Source organism: Dermacentor andersoni, chromosome 7 (genome assembly GCF_023375885.2).
Source record: "Dermacentor andersoni chromosome 7, qqDerAnde1_hic_scaffold, whole genome shotgun sequence".
NCBI classification, from domain to species: Eukaryota; Metazoa; Arthropoda; class Arachnida; order Ixodida; family Ixodidae; genus Dermacentor; species Dermacentor andersoni.
The window spans coordinates 131,406,507-131,422,748 of record NC_092820.1 but is presented as its reverse complement, the minus strand read 5'-3'; the positions used below and the strand labels follow the sequence as shown (position 1 = coordinate 131,422,748).

At 46.1% G+C, this 16,242-nt stretch overlaps 1 non-coding gene across 1 annotated transcript; it reads right to left on the bottom strand.

The window, feature by feature from the left end:
• Positions 1–3,480: 3,480 nt before the first annotated feature.
• On the bottom strand, positions 3,481–3,553 carry TRNAS-CGA (transfer RNA serine (anticodon CGA)). Its single transcript has one exon. It is a non-coding gene; the product is annotated as a tRNA-Ser (tRNA).
• Positions 3,554–16,242: the final 12,689 nt, after the last annotated feature.

Genomic DNA, 16,242 nt, shown 5'->3' with positions numbered 1-16,242 from the left:
CATTTGGATTTCCTAACGCTGATTGCACTGCAGCGGGCCAGAACCGGTAATCATGGCTGTATCGGCTTCGCCTTCGCGTGCTTTCCCTGAGGCAACGTGCGGCGCGCCGCCGAAGGCGCCATCTCGTTCCTCTAAAGCAAACTGCTCTGCGACAAGGGTGGTGGTGCTCTACGTGGTGGTGCTCCGTGGTGCTCGAAAGAAACATTTCGTGCATCCATGCACAAAGTGGAACCACAACGCCCAGTTTTGGCAGACCGCCGAAAGCCTACAGCATTACACAGGGTGATCGACGTAACTTTCGCCAAACTTTAAAGATATGTAAATGCCACGTAGCTGAACAAAACTGAGGCAGTGCTGTTTGCCGTCGCTTGCAAATACTGAGATTAATGCTTGCATTCCAACTGATTAGAGAATTAGTGCTAAATAATTCGTCGACTTCTCAATTAACATAATTAGATGAAAAGTGTCAGCGAGAAAATTCTAGAGCAACATGAGAAACTCCCGATAGACGCAATTTTGTGTGTATTCGTGATCTTCTTTCACGCTTGAAAAAAAAAAAAAAGATTTTTATCTACCACGTATAAGCAACGGAATCCTGTATTGGGGAGTTTTTCATGTCGCTCTACGATTTTCTCATGGACAGTTTTCATCTAACTATATTAATTGAGAACTTGATTATTCAGTTGCCTAGTTATTTCATTAGGCGAAATGCAAAAAATAATCTATGTATCTCCAAACGAAGGCAAACAATATTACGCTGGATCCGTCCAGCTACGTGGCATTTTCATATTTTTAAAGCTTGGATCAATTGCGCGAAACCCCCTGTAGTGAACTAAACCTGCTTAAAAAGGCCTCTATATTTGCGGCAGAAAAATTAAATAACAACCATATATTTTTTTGGGTAGGAGATGGGTGAATGGTGTGAAAGTAAGTAACCTATGAAGAAATAAGGCATTCTAGTCATTTCAATCCTTACAGCATTCCCCGCAGTTCCAAGAGCAATTGCTCTGGCTAAGACGAGCAAAACATCACTGTGCCTTACCGTTTAAATTATTTGCCGCTTGGTTTATATACCGACTGCATCAGAGGTTCGGGCAGCGAAAATGGCTTAGTTTCCGAAGCCGTGGCTGTGTACAATCTTGGTGCAAAGTTTTCGTGACCAAAACTAACGAATACGTCGCTCCGGCAACGACCTCGCTGACGAAGCTGCTAGAAAAGCTCACGAGGGAGCAACCCTTGTTTCAATACCTTTATCGCGGACCGACGCAGCCCAACACTTAGGCAAGCTAGCGCACTCTTTGACATTGGAGAAGTGGCACACACCTGAATTCACTCACCATCGCTTGCATTCCCTCGATCCCTCTATGCAACTGCGGCTGCTACCAGGTCTTCCGCGAAATGAGGAAACAGTGCTGTGCCGCTTACGTTTGGGCGTCGCATTCACAAATGCTTATGCTTTTCTGCTTGGAATGGCTGATAGCGCCGAGTGCGATGCCTGCGGTGTCGAGGAAACCATAGAACACCTACTGTGCTACTGCCCATCTTATGAAAATGAAAGGCAAGACCTCTGCACAGCTCTCAATCAGCTAGATGGAAAGCCGTTCACCTTGAACAAGATTTTGGGATCATGGCCTCGCATATCACAGCTACAAAAGGCCACAAAAGCGCTGCTGCGATATTTGAAAGCGACCGGATTGAGTCAGCGTCTGTGATCCGGACTGAGTGACCGACTGATATCTCCAGTGGACTTTCTCTCTCTTTTTTTTTAATCTCTCCGTCCCCCTTTCCCTTTCCCCAGTGTAGGGTAGCCAACCGGGCTCAGTCCTGGTTAACCTCCCTACCTTTCATTTATCATTTTCTCTCTCTCTCTCACGCCCGTCAGAAAACGCAGAACTCAAGCGAGTGAGAACCAGCTATAGCTCGGCGCTTTGTTACAACCTGAAAGGTTTGGTACAACCTTCGGTATAAGTTTTAGTGCAATCTGAGAGGCATAATCTGAAAATATTGAGGGCCGTGGTTCAGGATCTTCAACTTAGATCATCAACTGCAATATCTAGACCTGATGTTAACTTTTGGTAAAAATAATGTGTGCTGGCAATATGATCCCAGGTCGGTTAAGCTCATTTTGAACTATAAATCCGGTCATTCTAAGATATTGAGGTGGGCTATAGCGAAGACTATTGTAAATGCTGCTGTAAAGAAGTCGTGTTTTCATACATGTCGAAGGTTGCCTTTTCTGATCAGGTAGATCGTTTACTGGACGCTGGTTACGCCGAAGTGATTATTTAATCTTTGAGGGTAAGTACGGTTCGTGGTATCAAGAGTGTAAATGACCAAGGTGGCACAACTAATCGAGAATAAAAAAAAAGGAAAAACGCAGCAGTACCCTATGTACACAAGTTGACGCATGGGCTTAAGAACGTTGGTTCAAGGTACACAATTGATGTTCGTTTTTCTGCGAAAGATAAGATGGGCCGCATATGCCCGTTAGTTGATAATATGCTGAAGGATAAACGAGTAAAAGGAAAGTGCACTGTCTACCATGTGAACGGGTACATCACTTGTGCTAAGCAGGTTGTGTATGCCATTCCATTATATTGTGGTAGAGAGTACGTGGGACAAACGAAGCGCTGCGTGAATGTTCGACTTAGGGAGCATGAGCTATCTCTTCAAGGGGTTGCGCCACTTCATCTCCCGGAGCATTGCAAGTCGTGCGGTTGTCGCCCCTACTTAAAAAAAAAACAACTAATGTCATTAATAAGCAGGCGAGCCAATTAACAAGGAATATCGCTGAGGCTTACAATATAAAGCTTAGGTACAAGGCATGTATTAGCGAACCGTCTATCGCTCTCCATGACAAGCAACTGCGTTACCTATGTCCATTTTGATTATGCGTCAGTTGGTCACAGTTGCCTCGATGTATATATATATATATATATATGTATGTTAGACATATATTCAATAAACATATCAGTGGAGAGTAAGCACCTTGTCATCGTTTCTTACCTTTCCTTTGTATGTGTGTTGTGTTGCGCTGTAAAACCTTACAATGAATCCTAGCCAACTGGCCGAACTTGTCGTCTTGATAAACAATCTTCATTGACTGCTGCATAGGAAATATGGAATCTCTGCAGACGCTTATGTCACGCACTCAGTTACGCAAAAAAACCGCCACAAACATGAATAAATAAATCTTAACCCCCGACTTCTAACGGACAAATCAGTGTATGCATATATATATATATATATATATATATATATATATATATATATATATATATATATGTATATATATATATATATATATATATATATATATTTATATATATATATACATATATACATTATATTAGTCATATCATAAGAAGCCAACAAACACTGACACCAAGGACAACATAGGGGAAATTACTTGTGCTTATTAAATGAAATGAGGAAGCGATAAATTAATGGAAATTAGAGTGGATGAAAAAAAAGACAACTTGCCGCAGGTGGGAACCGAACCCACGACCTTCGCATTTCGCGTGCGATGCTCTACCAATTGAGCTACCGCGGCGCTGTTTCCCCATCCACTGTCTTGGGTATTTGCCGCAGGTGGGGTTCCCACCTGCGGGAAGTTGTTTTTTCATCCACTTTAATTTCCAATAATTTATCGCTTCCTTACTTTATTTATTAAGCACAAGTAATTTCCCCTACGTTGTCCTTGGTGTCAGTGTTTGTTGGCTTCTTATGATATGACTAATAAAAATCGGGCCCCTCGGTTGACCCCTTTCTTCTCGTTTATATACATATATATATATATATATATATATATTCATATTTATTTACCTGTCGCGGAATGAAATTGATCACCAGAAGAACCGTTATAAACAGGGATAAGGTGCCTCAGAAAGGCTGGCCAACGATTCCATAGGAGGGCCTATCTTCATCCAACCCATTGACGAAGACAGGTCCTCCTATGGAAACGTTGGACAGCCTTTCTGAGGCACCGTATCCCTGTTTAGAACCTTTATATCAAAGTGTGCTACCCCATCCGTCCGCCCCATTCTTGATTTTGGATTACCAGAAGAAGCGTTTGAAAAGGAAAACTTCAGAAATACCGTTGCCAACGTTGTATAATTGTATCCTTCTATTCATGTTCTCCATACTCTGCATATCTGCTGTTGGTGATCATTAGTGTACCTTATTGAATTGCGCTACTGTTTCTTGGCATTTCGAATATTGTATGTTCTAGTTTTGCTCTTCCTGTTTGGACCACATGAGGTCTGCAGTACCGCGCAAGTAAAAAAAATAATAAAACATATAGTTATGAGCCGAACATATATATGAGCCGAACATATATAGTTGCCATGAGCCGAACGGTAGAAAGAACGTTGCTGTAGGCGTCATCGCCAGCATGTGTCTAAACTGTGAACAATATACGACAGCGATGGCCGCACCCTATTGTGTTCTTGCCCGTGGACCCTATGATCAATTTGGCGGCTCCTAATAGGCAGGTTCTTTCTAGGTTACTAGAGGCCATCGCACCGAATGAGATTAAAGACGTTACAATAAACTCACGGAATAATGTCTGGGCTGTAGACGTTTTACATCGTAGCGCACTACGAACACTTCGGAATGTCATGGAAATCGACAAAGTAAAACTCCGATCAACGATCCATACAGGCGGTAATGGCATTGTTGGCGTCATTTTTGACGTCGACGCTTCCATTCCGGCCGACGACTTGTCAATATTAATAAAGCCAACAACAGAAGACACTGTGATCACGCATTTCACAAGACTCGGAAACACACGCTGCGTGAAACTTGTGTTTGAGGGAGACTGCCTCCACATCTCACGTCAAAGTTGGCCATGTCCGTCATCCAGTTTCACCTTACATAACGAAGCCCCTGCACTGTGATAAATGCTTCATGATTGGTCATGTAAAACAAAAAAAAAAAAAAACATCTGCATGAAAAATGCCGTGTGCCCGCGTTGCGCTAAATTAATTTTTAAGAGAAAGTGGGCCAATCGCAGACGCTGGCACCACCCTCTTGATCCGATTATCAATTTTGAGTGCAGTGACTCGGACCCATCGAATATCTCTCCACTTGAGCGTGCTCCTGGCCTCTTGTGAGCCACTTAGATAAGGCAAGCCGCTCAGTGCAGGCAATGTTATTCGTTTTTCAAGGAAACAAAAGTGACCTTCTATGAACGAGGAGAGCCTTTGATTGGTCTGTTCAGACAATCCTGCGGGTGTACGCCCGATTCTTACGTCGGCGGTTACGCAAATTTGACGTCAGGAGATTAGAATAAAAACATTTACGTTTACGTTATAATTTTAAGGTTTTACGCTATACGGCCCCTGTTCGCGCAAAGGCCGTTTGGTTTGTCACAAGACGCATCTAAAAAGGTAAACACGCGAACAGAAAATAAAGCGATTTCATGGTCTGGTCTCACTACTTCACGTTTTCGAGCCTGGTTTGAACTGAGCGACACAAAAATAATGTGTACCAAGCTTGCAGGATAACGATCGACGTCACGCTTACCAACGTGTATAAACGCAATCACCGGCAGCACCCGCACCAACGCAAACGGGCGCTCGCTTGATCTGACGGGAAAGAAGGCGATAATGGCGTCCGAGAGGATCTCGGAGGCCATGAAGGCGACCATCGACGTTCCAATCTGCTTGCTAGAGGAGCATCGGCGCTGTGGTGTCGCGGGGGTGGGGGTGGGCGGGGGGAATCTTGAGGTTGTTTCGTCTAACGCCAGACGACTAATTTGTTGCATACGCATTCATTCTTAATTCACTAACCTTTTCATCGTCGTGCTTCGAGACTGAACTGTCCATCTTTGTTTGTTTTAATGCAAAAGGATTGTACTCCCCGTTGCGCGAAAATCCGTTGGCGTGACCGAGGTGGTACCGAAATGGCCGACGCCGCAGACTAAGAACAGGGTCACAAAATGCTCGCATTGACGTTACATTTCACAGGGGGCTAGGTTCCTGTGAATAAAATAATGCTTTGAAAAAAAAAAAGTTTGTTAAATTTCGGTTTGGATGTGGATCAAGCCGAGGCCTCCGGAGTGTGAGACGAGCACACTTCCCCGACGCCACGCCGGCTCCGCGCTTCTGGCTGACTAAAGGTGGGGACTACTGCGTGCGTCATTGCTGCCTACTGCGTGCGTCATTGCGCGCGTCACGTCGCACTCGGGCAAGCGATCCCGTTGAGCCGATGGGCGCGTTTTGATTTGGCTTCACCGAGGCGCAGTTACAACGCTGGCGCGAGCTTGCGCGGTCGGGTAACGCGCCCTCAACCCGCTCACCCCCCCCCCCCCCCCCCACACCCGCAAAAAAAAGAAAAAAAAAAGAAGAGAAACATTCCCTCACGGAAGCAGTGCTACGTGGTCTCTGCCAATTTTTGTTTTTCTTTCTGTGCTTTCGAAGTTCAAACGCGTCCTCTGATCCTCATGTACGACTTCTTGGCAATCGCTCACTGTTGGCACTTATAGCGTCAGCGGGCACGATCTGGTTGCTACCGGGCGTGAGTGAGTGAGTGAAACAACTTTATTTGCTGCCGGGTGTAGAAAAAAAAATGACGCCAGAAGAAATGTCCCCGGAGCAACAGGAGGAGGAGGAGGAGGAAGGGGAGGAGGAGGAAGAACATCTATCGAAAAAAAAAAGAAAGAAAAAGAAAGGTCACGCAGGTGTCTTTCTGCTTGTGCGAGGAGGCCACGGCTCCGGCGGCCCTTGCGGTCTCCCGAGCCCGCCGCACCAGCTGCTGCTGGTTACGAGGTTCCGCACTAATCAGCACGGCCTCCCACGTTGGGGCACGACCATGTGGTGTGATATAGGGAGGCGTAGTCGCTACAAAGGGGACATTTGTGCGAGTATAGTGTAGGGTGTATTGCGTGTAGTCTGCTTAAATGGTGGTATGTGTTGGAGAGAAAGATTTATCGGAGAGTGAACAAGAATGCGATTGAGTGGGACGAGCGGCAGGGGCGAAAATACTGTGGCGGCGCTGCGATCGAAGTGGATTGGGCCACATCAAGATCGCGCCGTTGGAAACTGCTGGCGATACTTCTAGGTAGAGTCATTCGTACTACTTCGGGCGGTGGCGTATGCGTTCAGACCGCTCAAATGCTGTTTATAATTTCGTATCACACGTATTTATGCCTTGCAAATATTTCTTTCTGTTCTTTCTATCATTTGTTTTTAATGCCGCTCGGTGATTGCGAGTGCGTTGCGGCCGCAGTGTTTACTTTCATTCTACCACGTTACTGTGCGTTTCTCTTTGGAGAACAAATATTTTTCTTGCTCTTCAAGCAGCATGTATCTCTCGCGTGTATTTTTGCGCATATAGTTTTCCAAATGAAGGCCTTGCGAAAGGCGGGCGGAAAAACATGTGTAAACTTCCTGCTTGCCGCTTCAAACAAATAAAACATATCTGTCCCCTCTGATGTCCTGCACTCAGAAGTATTCTTATAGAAAAATAAATAAGTTCGGCGAAACATTTCACTGACGTTTCCGTCTTCCACGCGTAAGAGAATGCGGAGTAATTGGTACGGGTTCTATTATTGCGGTCGGACCTCAGGCGCCAAAAACAGTTTTAGGTAGCCATTAAATGTGCTAATCTTTGGCCCGTAAGGCGTGTGAAATTTATTGTCTAGTCCATGCTTAACAAAGAAAAAAAGAAGAAAAAGGCGGCGTGGTAGCCTAGTTAATAGCTACATATTGGATGTGGCGTTACGCTGCTAAACTCGAGCTCACAGGTTCAAACCAGGGTTTGCTTGTACAAACATTTAATAGCGAAAATAATAACTAATTTAAGAAGGCGTTCTAGTGCTCAATAGGAGTTTTCGACGGGACATTTTAGATCGCGTTCTGAAATTCGTTATTATTTGCGTTAGTAAATGTTCGTGCAAGGCGTCCCATGGTGATCACGGAAATCGATGGGGACGAAATGGAAAAACACTCGTGTAGTTCTGTCCAAGAGCCCGTTAAAAAACCCCGGCTGGTCAGAATTGAACTTATGAGAGCCTCATAAGCACATCGCCTGGCGTAAAACGCCAGAATTCGTTTTATTAAAAGAAAAAGAAGGTAGCTGCGTCCTTCGGCTTTCTTCTAGGGGTCTAAACAAAAGAAATTATTCTGGAGCCTCCTTTCTGAGAAAAACTTGTTACGCTTATCTGATATTTCATACCTTCAAGGTAATGCCGTTTCCGACTGTACGTTGTCAGGATGAGGGGCTCAATCCCATCGCTCGTGATCCGTTGTCAAGATTGGAGTCCGGCATGAATTAGAAGGTAGCTGGCCCATGCCGTCGTCCAACTTATCCACGCTGAGGACGTTGATGAAGGGAAGGACTGCTTCTCATCGAGAACGAGGAATAAGGGTTTATTTACAGCATTCACATGCAGTTCATCAGTCTAGCATGGACTTCGGGAGAAAGTACGTCAGTCTAACACGACTGCTTGAGAGAGTGTCTCAGTCTAACATGACTGCTTAAGAAAAAGTGTCTCAGTCCAACATGACTGCTTAAGAAAGTGTGTCGAGCATCCGCACAACAGCGGTTTATAAACACGCCCCCCCCCCCCTTGATCGAAGGGGACGGAAACGTTCGTCCATACATTGTAAACACGCCGCCTCTCTCCGGGACGGCTTACACACACACACACGCACCCACACATACACAGGTTCACGGTCCGGTCCGGAACCGACGTCGCACGGATTTCGTAGAACTCGGAGCTGACCCTCGCAGCGCGCCCGTGTAGCCATTGTCCTGCGTCTTGGTTGGCGCGTGGGAAGGGGTCCCCGACGACGTTCCCGCGGCAACTCCCCCTCTCGCGGCCGACCCGGTTGGCGGTGTCGCGTTGCGGCACAAAGCCTGCTTCGTCGAACTCATTCAGTCACAATGGGGACGAGGCTAGAGCGCAACGGTGGCGTTCCTTGAAAGTTGACGCCACCGTCGTCGCAACTGCCTGGCAACACTTGCACCTGAGCTGGGCCGTTCTTAACAACGTCCGCTCAAGTAAACAGCTTCTGTATCATAAACGCCTGCTTTCAGTTATCCGGTGCGCCATAATTGGGACAGTAATGAAGCAACTAAACGAACGGCATGTCTCACATACACGTAGAGATATCTGAAGATCTTCTGTGTTCGTTGAAGAAGATAAGAGTGGTATCACATTGGGCACCCAACTTTAGTGGGTTGCAGACATGGTGAGACTGCCAAAAAAAAGTTTTCCTTGCTTGAATCAAGTTGGCAGATTTACAGGCTGCCCATAAACAGGTCGTCTATATTGAATGACGGCTGGCGGGAACATCTTAAGCAGACCCGATTAGCAGGCGCGCGTTAATTCTCTGAGGAACTGGTGCGGCTCTGTGCAACAGCCGCGGCTCTCCAGCAGCAGAGCGGCACCGGGACTCGCACCCTGCGTATCCAACGAGTGACTACGAGCGCTCGGACTTCATAATACTTTCGAGGCGCCCAGGGCAGCGGCTGTGCTGGGGCAAAGGGAACGCCTCGACTGCTCAAAGGCAGGGAGACGGGTCCTCGCGGATTTGAATTTTCCTGTCAGACCCCACTACTGCGCGGAGGACCTCGTTTCCGTCCCCGAGACCTTACGAGAACAACTCGTACTTTGCCCTATTCCGAGAAACGTGAGTCCACTCTACCATGGCGCAAGACGCGCGGCTAGAGCGAGACCATTGACTAAAAAGCTCGGCGGGCACCGTGACGTCATTTACACGGACGTCGCAAAGTCCGACCACGGTCACGTGGTAGCAGCGTGGCGCTTCAATGCCAGCAGTCCGCCAAACTTACTTCGTCATTCCGTAGGGTGCCACGTGTCCACTTCCACCGACGAAATGCCGTTTCAGGGGCCCTATTGACTTACAGCAGGAATACTTATTGATGCGAAAGCACCAAGTGGCCCATAAAGTGAAAAAAACCGGCGCGTGTCGTCTGGACAAGCGGGAAAACGGCACTTAAATTACCGTTGGCCGCGACGCCCCGTCACGAGCGCGCCTCGATGGAAAAGATCGGGTGAAAAGGAACACATTCTCACAATAGCGCGCCAGGTATGGCGCGAGGGGGGGGGGGGGGGGGAGCAACGCCGCGACGCCATTTCACCCTCACTCTCTCTCTCCGAAGCATGTCCAAAGCCTGTGTTATCCGTGCGTTTCTTGCCCGAGCAAGCTCTCGTCCGCGTTCTAACTGCGCCTCGGTAAGGCCAAATGGAAACGCGCCATGCAAGCCAAGCGTCTCAACGCTCTCGCCTGCACGCGAGGAGTTGATAAATCGAGAGACCACTCAGCGGCGTTCAGTTCGACATGAATACTTTCGCATTGAGTGCCTAGGCGTCCTCGGATTTTTTCGGTATACTTAGGCACCGCGCCGATATCGCCTAGCGAAAAGAAAACAGCTATCAGAAACAAAGGATCAGCCTTACACACGAGATCGCTAATTGTAGTTAAAAAGCTGCACTCTCTCAATAGCCTCAATAGTCTCAATAGCCGAATAGTCTCTCAATATAGTGCGATCTTGGTTGCAGACAAGATTGGAAAGGATGACTAGCTGCTGTGTGACGATATTTTCAAGAACGGTAAATAAATGGTTGACGAAAGATCAGAAGTTGCGGAATAAAATAGCTGCTGAAGGACTTATGGGCCGTAAACACATGTATATGGGCCCGTTGAGAGGAAAACATCACTGGCTGTAGCGTAAAAGATAAAACTATTACATGACTAGACTTCCGAAAACACTAAGTGGCACACTGGAAAAAAAAAATCACGGTTGTCAGGCCATGTAAGTTTCCGTCGCTAAGCCGAAAACAATGCTTGCAATGCTCATTTCGAATTGGAATTACTTTGAAAAATTTGTTCCCCTGTTAACTTCTGATAATTTGTTTAACAGATGGAAAACAGTAAGCCGAGTTTAACAGTCGGTCGGTGCGTCATCTTCGCTTAGTTTCGGCATTGAAAAATATCGAATAGTTCCTTTTTGAGTACGAATAGACTGTAATATTCGATTCGTGTTCGAAAATTCGCACACCTTCTATAGTTTCCGCGGTCTGTAGCATTCAAATTCAATGTTACAGGTCTATAGCAAATAGCGTTCGGTATTTTGGCGTGCACGAAACAAAAACATTTTAAGGACTTGCATGAATCTTTTACTGCTCTCTATCACGCATATCATCACATATAAAGTGTTTGCCAGAACATAAACGTGATGCCTGTAAGTGCACAGTCTAAGTATCTGTCCCACACAGACGCTGAGAGTGGTGGCGTACGTGCATGTATGTACCTCGAAAGCCAGAACGAGCTATACTGTAATGGACGAGGATTGCATTATGTAGCACGCATCGCTTAGACATTCTCCTCCACAGGAGGACGTTGCGCTGGCGTGCCATTCTTTTTTCGTCGTGCCCCCTTGAAAACAGCGTCGGCGACACAAATGAAGCATACACGAAGGGCGCACAATAGAGGATCCCGCGAGAATCGGGCGGATGTTGGAAAGCAACTTCGAAAGCATCCATGGCGTCAGTGACCACAGCGACGTATGGAAGCGATAACGCCACGTTGCTTATACATTACACCGCAGGATTCACACGTGTATAGGGCAACTACAAGTTCCCTCATATCGGACTTTCAGAGCCTGGAAAGCGAGAAGCCTTAAGCACGGCAACTGCTTCATACCCGATAGTTTGGCTATTGATTTATACAAACAATGTACCTTAAAATGGTGCAAGTGCGGGTTATATTTTAAAGGTCATCTCAGTTTACACGTAGCTGAAATGTCGCGTAGGTAGGTGCTTGGACGTTTCCTTACTGCATGGTGGAAACTGAAAGAGGGTGCATTTTACAGAAATATTGGAAATATTTAACGCTGACCACAACGGAACCTCTTCATGGCACACAAAGGAAACGAAAAGAAGCACGACGAGTCATGCTCATTCAGCCGAGCCATGCTCATTCAGCCAGGAGCGGTGCATCAACATATAAGTGAAGGAGGGGAAAGAAAGTCTTTCGACCTTCGACCCTCACCGATGTGCCCTGCAAACTACAGCCAGCCACTTGGATGACAGACCGCTCTCGGAGGAAAAGAAGTTGGGACCATGGCCTACGTATTCTTTCGTTCGCAAGTTTACAACAGCCGTATTGCACTACTTGAAGACGAATGTAATATATGAAGGTTTGTGTATGCAGTATGCAGTGCACGTCTCTCTGCGGGTGCGTTAACAATGACTGCCTCTTTATTGTTTTCCTATCTTTCCAGCTATGTTATTTTTACCCCTCCCCAAGTGTATTGTAGCCAACTAGGCTCGTCCTTGGCTAACTTCTGTGCCTTTCCATCTTCGGTTTCTCTCTCTCTCTGTCTACATCTGCTAAACATGTTGCGATGTCCAGACATACCTGAATTGCTTATAGTTTTTATATTCCTTTTTATTTTTTCTCTCCTTTGAATTCCATTTGCAGAATGTCTTAAATTATTTAATGCGGAGTTTATCGCTGAAACGGTTTGAAGATGAGTAACATAGACGGGGTGCGAGGTAAGATGTGTGTAGTTTTATTTTTTCAGGGATCTGAAAAGAAAAAAGAGAGGTACAATCACCGAGTAATGGTGATGGCTACTGCTTTTCACCTAATGATAGCAATAACGAAAGAAAAAAATTCTAAAATAAGAAGAAACAACGCCATAGGTTGAAAAAAATTTAGAGGGTATAGTCCTGCAGACACATGACCATACAGAAACGAAAGACGAGGACGAGTCCCACCACAATGAGTCGCTACATATGAACGTACGCAGAGTTCCAAACAGAAGACCGCGATGCAGTTTTGAGACGAGCAGTTGCACAGATGAGAGAAATACAGATGTGAAATAATGCACGCACAGATATACGACAGTCAAAATTGAGCTTCCTCACATAAGAAGACAAAAAAGGAGTATTGCATGCACAATACACAAACGCACTTAAATACATGCAATGAAAGCTGCTTGAGGTTACAGTGCAGACGCTATTCAGTGTAGCAGCTAATACACGTTAACTATGCCTGCGGCCTCCAAGAAATTTTCGAGCTCACGTTCAATGCTTTACACTGTGTTGTTTTCGATTTTATTCTATCTGACTTTGTGTTTTGTCCAGACGTAGATTTCCTATGTCTCGACGCATCTGGTCTTGCACAGTCGACCGATTATTTCACAGTATACAGCGCGGGCGGCGACTGGCCGTACTGTTAGCACCTTCCAACGACGCGAAGCAACCAACGAGCTCATCAGCAAGTGTAGCGCATGCGCACCAACTTCACTGGAAGCCGTCATCTCCGATAAGCCGGGGAGCTTGCACTGAGTAATTAATGGTGCCCGGGACTGGTGTATTGCTGGTGCAAAGAGACTAGAATACGAAACTCGCACTTCTACTGAACTTGGTATTTTTTTGAATACCCAATTCGTCCCTACTAAGCTTTACTGCGGCAGCTATCTAAGAGCTCCAGTCTGGTAATGAAAACTTAGAGCGCTAAAAACAAAGTTTTTATTAATATGCGCTAACAACTAGCCCACCTGTCCATCCTTTTGCTCCAATCTGTGTTTCCCTCGTCTGTGCATTCCGTAAGGCCGACGACGGTCCTCATTCACGTCGGCCTCACTTTTTCGTCGCGAGTCCTCTTCCTTAAACCCGGCTTCACCCATCGTCGTAGGGGCGAACAAAAGCAAAACGCTTTCGACAATCGTCGTTATACTGGGAATCGAGCTCATGCCACTGAAGCGACATCCAGGGAGAGGGAGGGGAGGGGAAAGCCGGACTGCGATGGTGCGCTGTTCGGGAAATGCGCTGTCCGAGGCCATTTTCGCATCTGCCATTAAAGATCGTGTCTTCAGAATTTTGCGCACTTTTACCACAAAACAACGCAGTTGTCCTGATGTGGTATGCTAAGTTCTGCACGTTATCTTTAAAGAGGCAGTAGTACATCTCCCGCAGCCAAAGCTGTTCTGTTCCTTGTTTTCTTTTGCGGTTTGTATAAAACGATTCCCACGATGCTCGCACATAGACGGAAGTGCCTATAATTCTTGCGCACCTTTTTTTTTCCTTTTAACGACCCTCTGAACGTACCAGCCACTTTGCATATATCTTCCCAGGTATATTTATAAAGATACGTCAGTCGTATTAACGCAAACTTATTAACATACGTCTAACGTACCGAGATGATCTATTCGCAGATACGATGGGCCCGTAAGGAGAAAGCGTTTCCGTGAAGTCAAATACGGCGAAGCTTCCTGCTTCCTTCCAAGGGTGGTCAGAAAGCGTGCAGAAGAGTCGATCGTACACGTATACCTTCCGCATTATGAACTGGCGCTGAGTAGAATTCCGCACAAGCAGCACAATTTACGTGCAGTAGGTCACTTCGGTGACATTCAGTGCGAGCGCGGCTAACGGTTTGGTTTTTCTAAAGAAATGGGCGTCGAAAAGCCGGGTGCAGGCTTTAAATAAGTTGTAAATAAACGTCTGGAGTATAATTACGTACAGCGCCCAACATTTCGCGTTCGGAAACACCAAAACGAAGAAATGTTAAGCGGCACAAACAGTTTACAGTAGTTGGTTGTGGCTGTCCGTGTACACTTCGCAATTACGAACACGCCGAAGTGCAAACTGCGATTCACAAGTCGCGATTACAATCCGGCGATCCACTTACCTTCCGTGGTATAGTTAGCCTGCAACAGGTAAGTGGAACTCTTCATCAAAGAGTCACCTCCACTGGGTGCTCTACAAGATGCCTTCAGTTTTCGTTCGCGAACATGCGCTAGTGACCCTTTTCGTACGTTTTGCGTTGTCGCTCACAAGCGGTTCATTCTTGAGGCTTCTCTGGCATGTAGAGGTTGTTTTAACCATGCCGCTATGAATACCGCTAATATTACGCTGGAAAGTCGTAGCTCATCCATTCGGGGGGCGTCGTATTAGACGTTATCATCCTTGGAACGCTTGAAAAGCTTCTTGGCCATTTGTCCGCACAAACTTGAACTTTGATGCTACTTCGTCTTATTAAAGCGAATGCTCTAAGTGTGGTTCCGCGTAAACTATTTATTTATTTTGATTATTGCGGCCTTCACTTGAGAGCATAGCAAGTGGGCATACAATATTATATAAGGCAAAAGATGTGTGTCACAAAATGGTAACATACATTCAAATAAAGTCAAATGAAAAAAAAAGTTGAAAAACAATTGGAAATAGTTTTTGCCAGCTGTTAATGGGCAAAAGTTTCAGCCAGCAAACATTGGATACCTCCTTAAAGACAATGCATTTTTACGCCTTTGCACCCATTTTTACGCACAGCACACTTGAATTTGCCGCAGAAAGGGGCACATTGATTGACTCAAAAAGTGAGAAATGTGTCACTAAAGGGGACAACATACAACTAAACCAAGGCCAATGAAGAAAAAGGCAAAAAGAAAAAAAAATCTAAATCTTAAGGGAATCGTGAAACGTTTCAAGTGACAAACTTTGCAGACATGACTAATGATATTGCATTTTTATGCGAATCCAGTTTGGCGCTGTGCCCTTGCATTTACAGCAGACAGGGTTTTTCCGCAAAGGGACAAAGGATGTGCGAAGACAAAACTAACATGCTTATAACTGCCCCAGCACTGATCGAGTTCGCGCAACAGACCAAAAACATGATCGTGTTAGCGTGAAGCGTGATACAGAGCGCGAGCGGTAGTGTAGCGACATTAGTACGCCTCGTCAGCTCCAACAAGCAGCAGTAGACTGAGGGCCGCACGAATTGTAGCGATGCATTGCGCTCGAATATAAGCCAGTTTTATCCTCCACCGGCTGGTCCCTTTGATAGGGCAGGCGGAGCGTCGCTGACGTAGCACGACGAGGGGAACATGAATACGACCGGAAAAGGCATCCCTACAAAAGTGGGGCCCAGTCTACCCCTGCCTACCCGCTCCTGCGGGCGACCACCATGCTAAATAAGACTATAAATGGTCCCCTTCTTACTACCACCCTGGATTGGTTACTCCGTCTTCACCTATAGCAAACGTGCTCGGCAAACCACAAGCCCAGCTTCTTTCCAGAAGATGCCACTATGCTAGTTCTTTTATATAGCACATGTCACTATGCTCTTGTGCTTCAAGGGCTCTGGTGAGGCAGTAGTGCTCCAGCCAATTTTAGCATGCGACATATTTTGTATATTGCATCATCCTTTCGCAATAAATAATAATGCTCATAGTACACGTCATTAGTCTTTGCAATAATCGGATTAC